The 13,628-nt window shown below is 36.3% G+C and overlaps 1 protein-coding gene across 6 annotated transcripts in view; it reads right to left on the bottom strand.

Annotated features, from left to right (window-relative positions):
- LOC131425326 (dentin sialophosphoprotein) overlaps positions 1 to 13,628 on the bottom strand; it is a 90,135-nt gene extending 76,507 nt beyond the window's left edge. For 2 of the 6 annotated variants that reach the window (XM_058587135.1, XM_058587136.1), the window contains exon 1: positions 12,581 to 13,628. The gene's annotated coding sequence lies outside the window, so the exon portion shown is untranslated. The remainder of the gene's footprint in view (positions 1 to 12,580) is intronic. The other 4 variants (XM_058587140.1, XM_058587139.1, XM_058587137.1 and 1 more) reach the window with 3 other exon arrangements.

Here is a 13,628-nt window from a genome sequence, read left to right as displayed (position 1 = left end):
TTTTTCACGTTTTCATCGGTAACAGCCTCTTTTGGACGTCCACTGCGTTCATCGTCTTCGGTGCTCATATGACCAGTACGAAATTTTGCAAACCACTTACGAATTGTTGCTTCGCCCGGTGCAGAGTCTGGATAACACTCATCAAGCCATTTTTTGGTATCGGCGGCACTTTTTTTCATCACAAAGTAGTGTTTCATCAACACACGAAATTTCTTTTTTTCCATTTTTTTCACAATAACAAAAGTAGCTTCACTCAAAATGCAATATCTCACAAACTAATAATCAGACAGCTGTCAAATTTATACACGTATCTTTTGAAGGTTGGTACTAACTGAAAATGGTATGGATTTAATTCTAGTGGCGTCCTCTCATAGAAACGATACGAACTTTTCAGCCGATCTGTTAATTGGTCGAAACAGTTATGAGTGTGTGTTGATTAGTGAAAAGTGTATTTATTGAATAATGCTGATTCACGAAACTTAAAAAAAGGCTCATGCGACGGATACTGAGAATTTACCACAAAACATTAAACTATGTTAACCGATCGAAGCGTCATCTGCATATAATTGTCGGTGTCTTCTTGTAATCGGTCTGTTTCTTGTAATCGTGCTTCACTAGGACGTATGTAAAAATAGTTTAGACTGTTAGGAGGATGCATTTGGTATTTATTTATTTTTTTAGTTAGGGAGTAGATCGACATTACTTCGTATCGTGTAAGGCGTTGTTGTTCGATTGATGATAAGCGATTGATATCTTGAAAGTATAACGATTGTTTATTTAAAAAATACAACTAATTAAATATATGAATCGATAGCGAACCTCCCGGCAGCCGACTGTGTGGAGTTTTATGAGTTTCGGAGAAAAAAAATCGTATTTAGATAGAAAGCACATATTAATACAAGACGCGATAAAACTGCACCGTTTTCTCGGTAGCCGGCTACTCAGAGCAATAAACACAAAATATTATTAGAATCATTAAAGGTTGGAAATTGTCGATAAAAAGAATGTTTCAATAGTTTATAAATTAAATGCCATCAAAACTTTATGCATTTAGAGTTCCTAACGGGATTTACCGCAAATTGACCCAAATCCGAACAAAACTCGTCCCATTAGTATAAAATCTAGGCCATTCAGAAGACGTCACCCAATCTATCCCGCCAGTAGGGTTGGTTTGTCAATTATTCCTGTCACGTTTGATTGTTGGTAACTAGTTAATTCCCCAATGTGTATGCAGGAATGAAAAAAATTACCTATGTCCTCAACGCTGTATCTTCATGACGAAACAAACCATTTATTAAAACGTCTAACCAGGAAGAGTATAGAATTTCCGAAAGCAAAACTCGGCCAACCAGTCCCGGTCTTCCCTACTCTATAACCACTGAAAGTTATCACTCATCCATATCCGATTTAACTCATAGACATAGACTTTCTTGGAAGTACTAAAATCTTTATCAACTTTTCAGTTCGCTTTCACATCTCATTAAAGTCAGTCAATAAAACAAAACCGCTTACGTTCGGGACGAAAGAAACCAAGTACAGTATTGTGTAGTGAACAATAGAACGACCTCGAAAATGAGTGAACCAAACGAACAAAAGCTACCGCCGGTACGAAAGAATACAATTATTGTTGACTTCAGGTAGTGCAAAATTCGATCTGTTTACATCCAGTTTTATAAAGAGTTGAATGCAATTCAATTCGCAAAAGACAATAATAATGTGCATTATGTGGAGCACGAGAACATTAAGTACAACATTCCAGTATATATGGAAGATAGTGCTATAGAAGTGCGTGTGCATGATCTTCCCTCAAGCGTCATCGATCCTTATATTCGTAAAACTATGTCCATATACGGAGAGATTTTCTCTATCGAAAAAGAAAAGTGGAAGAACTTTTTCCCTGGCGTACGTTTTTTATGCATGCGCTTGAAAAGGCCTATACCTTCTTACGTAACATTCGGTCATGATATAAGAATCCCGTGCAAATCACTTGTTACCTATGACAATCAGATGGCCACATCTCAATATTGCCAAAAAGCTGTTCATTACGGTAAGCCATGTGATAAACTGTACAAGGAGACAACCACACCGAAGGACAACGGTGCTTCCTTCACACCAACCCCAAGCAACTCCAGTACACATGTGACAGTCACCAACAACATTGAAGTATCCCCTTCAACGAAACCATCCAACGTAACCCCTATAGAACAAAGTACATCAGCTGCAGTTAACAGCTCACCATCCAACCAACCAGCAACTGCAAACAATGTACAACAAGGCGCATCTACAGCAACTAGCAACGAAATCAACAACAATACCACGGCAATGGATGACGAGACGAACTACGAACAAACTGCCTCTCAATCCTCGCAGGAGGAAAATGGAAGGGTGTCAACGAGATCCAACACAAAAAAAAATTTTAGCTAAAAACTTAGCTCAATCGGCCACGTAAAGCTTGTACGCAAATAGGCCTGAATAAAAATATCTTTTATGAAAAAAACTACAACTTTGTGGAATTTGATAGTCACTTATATCTCATTCCAATAATATATTTTTTATGGATTTTTATGTAGGGGAGACCGCCTCTAGTTCGGACACGAGGCTAAACCGGACAGCTTAAATATCTTCAAAACCAACATTGACTTTGTAAACACGTTTTCATGTGACAGACAGACGTCAGTTTGCTGGGTGACGCTGAGTCAATTCAATTTATCGTCATCGTATTCGTGTCAAAGAGTGTACGTTTTTTTACGGATTTTTTTGGGAAATATTTATTTCGTGTGCATTGTAAAGACGGTCTGATTAGTTCTTTTATATGTTCATTCCATACTGAATCCAGTGATTATTAAGTGCATTCGATTAGGTGGAAAATAAAATTGTTATTGTGTTTCTAAAATTAAAATGAAAAAAACTCGGACAAAAAAGTGGGGCTTAAACGGAAACATAATTTTCGACTTGAAATTCGTAACGGATTGTTGAAACATTCCTAAATATTGATACCTATATTTCAGTTTTACTTCTAATCACTTATTAAAACTGGATTTACTATAAATCAAACCAAAACGTTAATTATATATACAGTGAAACAATTAAATAAGCATCAATAAAGCTTAAGCTTGATCTAGCTACTCCGTTACTGATCGGGATTAGTTGAAATTGAACAGGGAGTTTTTAGATGATCCGACATGGGACTGGTAAATCATCCTTCAATGTACATCTTCTGGTAATCCCAGCATTCATTGATCAGTACCGGCGCCGGCCAGGCCCGAACGTAGATCGTCTAAGGAATGGGAAGGGATGTTAGTCCAACACTTGTTGTTACTAGAGGCCGTATATACTACTGCGCACTCCACAAGTGTCACGGGAGAAGGATGTTTGTTAGTAAAAATTTCAGTATTGATATTATTCGCGCGCGACTCAGTATGTTCCGGTTTCAAGATGCTCGGATGCACCACTGAACTCACTAACTGAACGTTTCAACAATATCCTATATTGAAGTCCCGGAAAGTCTTGATTCACAGCTCTTTTTCGCGGAAACTGATAAAAATTTGCAATACTATCGCGTAAAGAATAAAAACTTCCCTATTTTTATAAATTAAATTACAAAATAAACGAGTGAATAGGATTTAGACAAAATAGTTGATTCATTGCATTGACATAGTCTAAACAGTTGTTATAAAATCATTTTAAATCACCAAATAAAGGTCAACAGATTTCATGCGCGTCTTGATTCTTTATTATTTCCGCTTTATTATTATAATTATTTATAAAATTATTAATTGGTTGATCTGGGCAGCCGGCTACCGAGAAAAATATTAATTTATTGTTTGAAATATTAATATCAAGTGTTTTTTACTATGTATTCAATATACCGATAAATGTTATCTCTGTTATTAACTTTGTAATATAAACGGATTTGCGCATTAGCTGATTTGTATCATTCAATTTAAATTCCTGAAAGACAATCAATAACATGGAAAAAGAAAACATTCCAAATAAAACTTTTCTCCGACGGAAATTGATAGTTTGAATGAAGAGATAATTTAGTAAAATAGAGTAATCAGAAGTGAAACATTGAAAATATCTAATAACTGAAAGGAAAAAGAAACTCCTGCAATTGTCGCCTTTTACGACATGGAAGCAGGAACCCAGTGGATCAATTCTTGGTTCATTTTTTTCCGCCGGATTCCACACGGCATCTAGGCTGGTACTGTCCGGAGAGAGCTAATAGGTACAATCAATCTCCTAGTGGACCCTAGCCCCTACAATTAAATAAGCATCAATAAAGACTACAAATACAGTTTCAACGTGAGAGCTGTACCTTTATCCTAAGCGAGCAGGATTGTCTCACGCAAGTTTAAAATCAACAGTCAAACCATTCGAGCACGATTTCATTTCTTTTGTGCTCATTAGGTTATATTCTACCCTCTCAGATTTTCAAGCAAATAAATGAGTATAACTATTCGGTAGCTTTTAAAAGGTCAGCAAACAACACTGTTTTAAAAAAAATAAAACGATAGATTAAATATATGAATTAATGACGGTACTCCTGCAAGTCGACTGTCCGGATTTCTACGAGTTTCGAAAAGTAGTCGTATCGTGCATGCTCGTTGCGATTTTAGTGGAAAATACATATTAACAAAACATGAAAAAATTTCAACGCGTTCTCGGTAGCCGACTGCCCAGAGCCAAACCATACGACAATATTATTAGGGCATTTACTAACAAACTATTCCTTTATGTGACGCATAAAAAAATGCGTAAAAACGCAGATTACTCGTTTTCTAGTAGCAACATGCATCGAATTAACAATCCTTCCCTTTCCAAGTAGATCTACATTCGGACGAAATTGGTTATGGTATAGCTCAGAATACAGAGATCAATGCAACTTGTACAATGTGAAATCAGATGTTATTCCCAAAACGTGCTTAATCTACCTAGCAGTGAGATGATACCTTTTTTTATCAATCCGCATGAATTTTTTGGATGAATATTCTTCAGTGTTTTAGTTCTCATGAAATTATTTTAATGACCGTTGTTTCAAGCGACAATTTAAAGTTCTATTCACTCATTACACTGTAATTTCGAAGCTGCGAACTAGATCGAATTCGAATCAAAACGTGTGACAATCGATTGAACATTCCATGAGATGGCAAAATGACATAAAAAATGATGCTGTACACAGTCTTTTTAGTACTTAGAAACAATTGTTTGTAACAGTATAAAAAAATCGTGTTTCACGTTGCTCATAAGCATTGCTTTGTCATACAGCGCTCAAAACTCCTACTGCTGGAATAGGGCGCTTACACATAAATGTCGATATCTGCGTTAAAAATGAATGGATTTCAACAATCTATGGCTCGTTGGATAGATATTACCGTGCGGAATCCAAGTCTAAAGACATATTCTGTTTTCAAGGTCAATTGTGACAGCTATGCTCAAAAAACTGAAAATTTTGACATAAAACTTCGTATAACTCAAAAAGAAAACATCCGATCTCAAAACCATTCAATAGCGTTTGCGACTAGTTCGATCAAAATCGGTCCAGCCATCTCTGAGATCTCGACCTCTTAGTTAACAATACACACAACACACACAACACACACACATACACACACACACATACACGGACATTTGCTCAGTTCGTCGAGCTGAATCGATTGGTATATAACACTCGGCCCTCCGGGCCTTGGAAAATTTTTCTAAAGTTTGAACGAATTCTATACCTATTTTTTATATTTATAAAAAAGGTAAAAAAAGAAGAAGAAAAAGTGCACACAAAAATTACTCCGCCCATTTTAAAGGTTAATCCTGAGTCGGATTGGTTATTTCACCCATGACAAAAATCGTTTTGTCAAAGTTTCATTTGAATCGAAGTATGTGAAGTTTGATAATCAGTTACACATTTCAGGAAATGTTCTAGTGTGATTGATAACCAGTTGAGTATCTCTACCGACACTCATGGTCATAGAAGCTGCACAGGAAGATTAGACAGGTGATAACTTTAATTGAAAAGATTGGAAAAATCTTGTTAGTTTTTTAAATAACAGGTAGACAACTACGCTGACAGTTTCGGTTTCTTAGCCCAAATACGATACATTCTAAAGTAGGTCGGCTTAGAAACAATAATATATTATTGAAAAATTTAGAGAAAACGTGTTCGCTACCAGCAATCTAGGTACGTGATTCGATTAAAAAGCATAAACAATTCCTAATTTATGGTTCAATGTATGATAGTTCGCAGAAGTTCAAGTGTGAAACTTCTCCAATGTACTACTTTCCTTTACATCGTTTTCAGCTGAGATAGACGGTGCCTAATACTTTAAATTCAAAACGTTTCAGTCAGTTATTAAATTTATTGCAGATACAAAGTGCCAGCACATGTGTTAATCGGTTGTGGAGACATCACATGAACGTGATCGAAAAGTTAGATCGAAACACCCTAGCGTGAACGTGATCGAAAAACTTGAAAACATAAACACGCATTTTAAATGTGAGACTTTCAGCAGTTAAATGCCGCCGCAAGCAATAACACGATTTTTCAGTTTAAGTTTCTCACCTGTCAGAAACGAAACAAATAATACTTTATCTGTCCCACTCGGTTGCCAGGGGGTTTTCTTGTTGCGACTTCTCTATAGCTACAGTGCGCAGAAAATAAGAGCGATAGTGCTATGATGCAGCGCGTGAGCAACGGACGCCGGAAAACAATAGAATGAGTTTTCATCGTCCCCTTTCCGGTGCACCCAACCACACAGCCGCACGGAACGGTAGTTCTTTCGCTGAAAGTGAAATTATGGAAATGCAATTTCCCATGCATTCGAATTGTCGGTTCAGCATTGAATGATGAACCGTGTTGACGTCTTGGCCAGATGATGATGGTGATGATGATAATGATGATGACGATACTCCCCGGTGTAATGGAAGATCAGTAGTGAAAGGTGTGGTTAAACAGGTAAACAATTTTTTTATTATGTCATTTGTGGTTCGTGCTGCATTCATAATTGACAATTGATCAATCGTAAATTAACTACAGACTATCTATCTGCTTTATTGACTTGAATGCTTGTCATTAGTTTTTGGCACGTTCCGGAAAAGGAAATTCTCAAAGTAACTATGAAAAATCTCCATAATGCAGTGTAATTGTCCGAAGTACGACCTTTATGGTTGGAACAACGGTGGTTCAAAGCAGGAAACGAAAAAAAAAATCAATTCATGGAACGAACAAGGCCTAGTACTTCTGCATGATGGTAAGTATGTACGAGTAAATGGTGTTAAAATAAAATCCTTCGAAGAGAGTAGTAGGCTCAATGCCAAGGTGGCTGGATGTATTGTGATGAAGAATAAGGAAAAATCAATACACTAACACAAATAAGGCCAAATAAGTGGCGATGATAGTTTAGTACATCCACAAAAAAGTTTTCGTGAGAGCTAAGTGCTCACTTAACTTCGAAACAGTCAATCAGTTCCGATACAATGACGCAATCATAAAATCACTGTTATGCATTTATGATATTTTAGGTTTCCGTTTTTTGATATTCTCCTATTTAGTTTCGTTTTAAGCTGAAGTAAACCTAGATTCTACCCCATCTGTTGTAAAATCCATAGATTTAGTTGGGATTGGAACTTGACTTCACGTGAAAACTACATAAGAACATAAACAGAATGTAATGAAAGGTTAAGTGCCAATCAAAATTTTTCAAAATTGGAGAAATGGAGGTAAAACCAAATGCCACGTTATGAGCGTTGCAGAATTTGAAAATTTTAATTTGATTCAAAGTTATAAAAATTATAAAAAGCTTATTTTAATTCACCTGATGGTGTGATGATGCCTTCCTCGTATCTCTCATATTCTCATATATTCTTGGAAATAGGAAAGAGGTTCTTGAAAGAAAGCAGAAAAAGTTTCACTATATTCTCGTACTTCTGGAATCGAAAACCAGGACAGCCCGACTCGCTATCTTTGGCTTTCTACTTAAATTGACTATCTGACTGATTTTTCACAATATTTGCTTCGCCTTTCATTTCAATCTACGTTTGTGAAAATGAATAAGTTCCAATTTTGAATATATCAACACTATTTCCGGTACTTCTGGAATCGGAAAACGGGAACCGGGATAGTCGGAATCGGTTTATTTGACCTTCTACTGACAATGACTACCGATTAAAATAGTTTTGACATCAGTTTAGATTTCTTTTTACGTATTTTGCTTCGCCGATTCGAGCAACGGTATAATTTTTTTTATCGCTCTAGTCCCTGTAATTCCGGAACCGGGAGTCGGATTGAGTTTAAATTCTAGAGCTTTGTATGAGACCATAAGACCTTCTATAGTCTATAAAAATCGGTCACGCCATCTCTGACGATAGTGACTAAGTAGTTTGATATTGCAATTTGTGTACTAATCACCCTGTAATTCCTGTAATTCAGAAACTTTGTGTGGGATTGCAAGATCTTCCATTTGAATCTAAGTTTGTTGAAATTGATTCTGTCATCCAGTGTTGGTGATCGCCGATAATTTGGCATAGAGCGGCTCGATATTTCTCAACATTGTATACAACATCGTCATTCTGGTAGATGATGCTACAAGAGCTCACTGCCTCTCAAAGCATGAACCGTGAGAGAATTTTTCTACATTTCTTCGGCCCACCTCATACTCTAAGTGTTTCACGGTCTTTTCCAAAATAGATACAGTTTTGCAATGATCGGCGCTGTGTGGAATTTACCAAGAGAGAATCGCAAGTTGACAATTATCATCAAACAAAAAATCTTTTCAACAGAGGTCCTGCCGTACTGTTTAATCATTTCCATCTTTCAACAAAGCTTCTCTCAGATCTTCTCAACAAACGAACAATTGTGTTTTGAATTGGGAAAATATTAATGGCTTTCAATCTGTCAGAGCAACACTAGTTGTGAGATAATTTTTGTCAAATATGCCTAGTTTTATCTTATATCTCCATGCTAAGGACACTCCCATTGAAAAATATTCTTATGACAATCTCTGAAGACCAAGAAGTACCTGTCAAGTTTGGTGAGAGTATGTAAAATTATACTGGAGCTACAATGTAACATACATAAGCATGTGCCAATATTGTTCATGCAGCGATTGTGGTGCTTACAATGGTAAAATGATTCTATCGCAATTATCCACAGCCCGTATAAAATCGGATCGCAAAACGAGAATGAGCAACCGTTTATTACTTCACAGCGAATCCCCACAGCACCATGCCGGTTTTTTTGTTAGCGCGATGATATCCGTTTCTCTTTGATGACACTTATTAAATCTTGTGAAGAATTGTTAGAGAGCGTTCTTCGATAAGATAAAAGCCATCCTTTCTGCCATCTCTTAGAAAAGTTAGTGCTCATATTTTCATTTTTTTTGCACATATCACCCTGTAATTCCGGAACCGAAAGTCGGACTCGACTAATACTCAGGTACTTTATATGAGACTACAAGACCATTCGTTTGAATCTAAATTTGTTAAAATCGGTCCAGCCGTTTCTGAGAAAATTGAGTCCACAAGAATTTAACATGGATACATACAGACACATACACGCATTCATACATACTCGACGAACTGAGTCGAATGGTATATGACATTCGGCCTTCCAGGCCTCGGTTCAAAAGTTAGTTTTCACAGTGATAAGATAAATAATGTATAAGAAAGGCAAAAATTTTTACATTTTGAAAAACCGTAGGGAATTTATCTGCATAATTTTACTCCAAAATGTTAGAAAACCAATGTAGTTGTCTAAACCCAAAAACACCAATCAAACATAAAAAATCACTTCATTGACTCAGAGAGTACAAAATACGTACTTAAGCGGCCACCTCTAGCTTCTACTCATTTAGTTATCGGGAATAGCTGAAATTGTAAGAGAATTTCATGATGATCAGACCTGAGACTGGCAAATCATTCTTCAATGTACATATTCTGGTAACCGCAGAATTCATTGATCAGTACAGATGCCAGCCAGACCCATCGATGGTCTAAGGAATGGGAAGGAATGTTAGTCCAGAGCTTGTTGTTACTAGAGGCAGTATATACTACTGCGTACTACACAAGTGTTACGGCAGGATATTTGTTAGTATAAATCCGGTTTCAAAAAATCCGCGCATCTTTAAAAATTCATAAACTTTGCACCACAAATTTTATGGAGTTTACTGAAGTCCCGGAATGTCTTGATTAACAATTCTTATTCTTGGAAAGCGGACGAAAATTATAAACGCTATCGCGGAACGAGTAAATAATCCCCTAAATTTTCATAAATTTAATTGATTACTACAATATAAACTAGTGAATAGGGTTTAGACAAAATAGTTGATTCATTACAGTGATATATTGAAATCATTCGAAAGCTCTATTTAGCAGTACGTGTATTAAGGAGTTACACCACTGTAGAAAAAAAGAGAAGGACTTTTTTGGGGAATTATTTTGGAATCCAAAAAATGGAGTAATCCGAATTTTGTATAAAGCACTTTTTAATAAGTATATTTAAGTACAAAAAAATTATGAGTTTTAAAAATTCGAAAAACAAAATGGCGGCTTGGCGGCATTTCCGCGAAAGTGCTGCATTTTGACGGCCAGAAACATAAGTCAAGTAAATCTTGACCAATCGATTCAAAAAGTTCATAAAAATAATCTTCACAATTTTCAAAAACCCCTACGTACCTCTATGGAGATATGGAGATCGAGAATATTTTGTAAAATTTTAGAATCGATTGGTTAAGATTTACTTGACTTATGTTGTTCAAAACTTGCACAGAAATGCCGTCAAGCCGCCATTTTGGTTTCGCTCAAACATAACACTATGGTACTAATACAGAGGAAAAAATCTTAATTTGCTTGTTGCAAAGTCAGCACGAACAATAATCGCGAATAAGGTTTTAATGATGATCGCTGCATGAATATTCGTTCCATATTGGCGTTAAGTCATTCGGGGGTACGTCCAATGCGAATAACAACTGCAAGGAATAGATCTTCGTGCGAGCAACGAAGTAGCGTCGGCTTCGTTCGCACCCGAATATACGGACAAGTCCGAAAACCAGAACGACTATCGAACAAAGGTGAAGGGAAGCGAACGATGATCATTGGCGTTCGTTGCATTTTTGATATTCGAGCAACATTGCATCGATAATCTTAAGAAAGAAAAACAATTTAATAACGAGTACTACATAGCGTTGTTAGATCGTTTGAACTAAATAATCGAGGAAAAACGACCTCATCTGCCGAAGAAGAAAAAAACACAGTTTAACTAAAACAAAACACCGATTCACAAGTCGATAACTACGATGGATAAATTGAACAAATTGCACTTCGAATTGCCTCCTCATCCACCGTATAGCCTAGATCTGGACCCAAGTGACTGCTGGCTATTCGTTTATCTAAAAAATGCTCTCCGTTAAGAAATTCAACTCGAATGAAGAAACAATTGCTAAAAAGTCTATTTTGAGGAAAAAGATAGATCCTTCCACAAATTCGGCATCGAGAAGTTAAAGAAGCGTTGAAATGATTGTTTTGCTCTAGAAACAAATTACATTGATGAATGAAACCGATTAAAATTAACGATTTGGTAAAAAAAAATTACTTAGCCACACGACTTATTTAGTAATATGTTGCGTGGCTTTCCCTAGAAGGTACCTTTGCTTTTTTAGAAGTGATTGATTAGTTGAAATTATGTGGTAGTATAGATGATGATTTGCAACTATAAAGGATAATCTTCGAAGTTATTTTCTCATATTTATGGAGGCAAAATGACTCAAATTAAATGAGACAAAGTATATGTTATCTAATTAATAGATGATAGTGAACAATCTCCCATTTGAAAAATATTCCTTTCACGGAAAGTCAAAAACTTTCTTTTTAAAATTTCACGAAAACGCTTTTTGGGGGTTCATTTTGCCCCGATGTTGTCGTGCGTTTTGCCCCGTTGTTTTAACAAATTTTGCAAACAGCGAGTATTTGTTTATAATTATGAGAAAGAATAGTGATTGAAGGTAGTCATGCCTTAAACTTTCGCGTTTTTTTTTTCATTCTATATATAGCCACATTTTTAGGAGTAAGTATTACCCCGTCTTCCTCTATTGTAACTTTGAAGAATGGTATTGTTTATATTGCCCTTTGCAAGCGCAGTGCCTTGATTACCACACATGGTTCTACATGAGCCTGTAACTATCGACATTTACCTTACCGTACGCGTCAATACTTTGGACAATGTTTCAGCTTCTTAATATTAATCTCTTCGCCATTGTTACGGCTCTACTTTTAAAATTCAGAAGGTTATGCTGTAAGCTGTATGCTATTTAGCATAGAGATGTTATCTTTGGTGGGTACTGAAATATCTTCAAGCGGATTGATTCCCCGATCTGACAAATTGCGCAACCGTTTCTCAATGTACCACACAAGTGAATTTAGAAGTGATTCTGATTCGCTAAACCAGCGTTCGTAGTAGATAATAGATTCAAAGTAATCTAAGTGTTGTTAACATGTCTTACTTCGCCCTCTACAATATTTAATGTTGTTGTACAAGATCAATGATATTTTTTAATAAAATGAAAACACCGTGTTTCAGTTTTAGTCTACCTACCTCTAGAGATAAGCACTAGATAATAAATTCGCTTATCTAGTAATATCTACTCTTTCACAAGGATTTCGAATCACCTAAACTGTTTGCAAAAGATCCGTACCGTTCATACACTGTTTACTACAATTACATCCAGCTAGCAATCGACGTGTATTTATGCAATTTCTCTCGCGTGGATTGTCAGCATTATTTTCGAACCAGCTGAAGCTGAAGCTTTGATACGCATCACGCTATAATATGGTAGATGTGCCAACTTCTTTTCTCTTGTTTCTCTTTTCACATGAAGCATTTGGCTGATTTCGGTAGTCAATTTTTACACAAGACTTTTCGCGTTGTTTTTAATTATTTTTGCAATTCAATGTAGGAGCATTTCAATTCACTTTCCCATCGATATGCCGCGAGTGTCGTGGTTGAATAATTTTCGAAACTTTACCCAGCACGAAACTGTTGCAAACAACAAAGGGTTTAGCGAATTAGAAATGTCAATAAACTCTTGACTCGACCTGCTCTTTGCGTTCTGTGCTGTGCTGTTTATTTTCTCGATGCGTCAGTTTAGCACACTAACACTTGTGAATTTACGATTTTGCACAATATTCTTCACGACAAAGGATATGAAAATTTACTACAATATTTACAGTATTTCCTGATATATGATATCCGGCTATCTACGGTGTAGTTTGCACTAAATAACCGGTGATGAATTCGCGACCAATTAACACTTCTCATTCAGCTAAAAACCACAAGCATTGATAATTCCCCGTCACATCGTACTCATTCATATAGTTTCTCATATAAAACATATGACTTCAAATAAAGTACGTCTTACTTTTTGAGTCAATAAAACCACTGCACAGGAAGATTCATCTAAACTCACACAACAGCAAGCACAATTCTTTATTATTATTTTAATTCTATAGATATTTCACACTAATCACTAGCTAACCAGTGGATTTGACACCAGGTGAAAAACGGCTGGGAGTCGAGAGCGACTCGTAAAACGTACGTCCATACATGACCGCGTGAATCCACCGTTTGTTCGTTGAGCTCGAGT

Source organism: Malaya genurostris, chromosome 1 (assembly GCF_030247185.1).
Source record: "Malaya genurostris strain Urasoe2022 chromosome 1, Malgen_1.1, whole genome shotgun sequence".
Taxonomy (NCBI): Eukaryota; Metazoa; Arthropoda; class Insecta; order Diptera; family Culicidae; genus Malaya; species Malaya genurostris.
The sequence above is the reverse complement of the archived record's forward strand: the minus strand, read 5'-3'. Positions and strand labels throughout refer to the sequence as shown.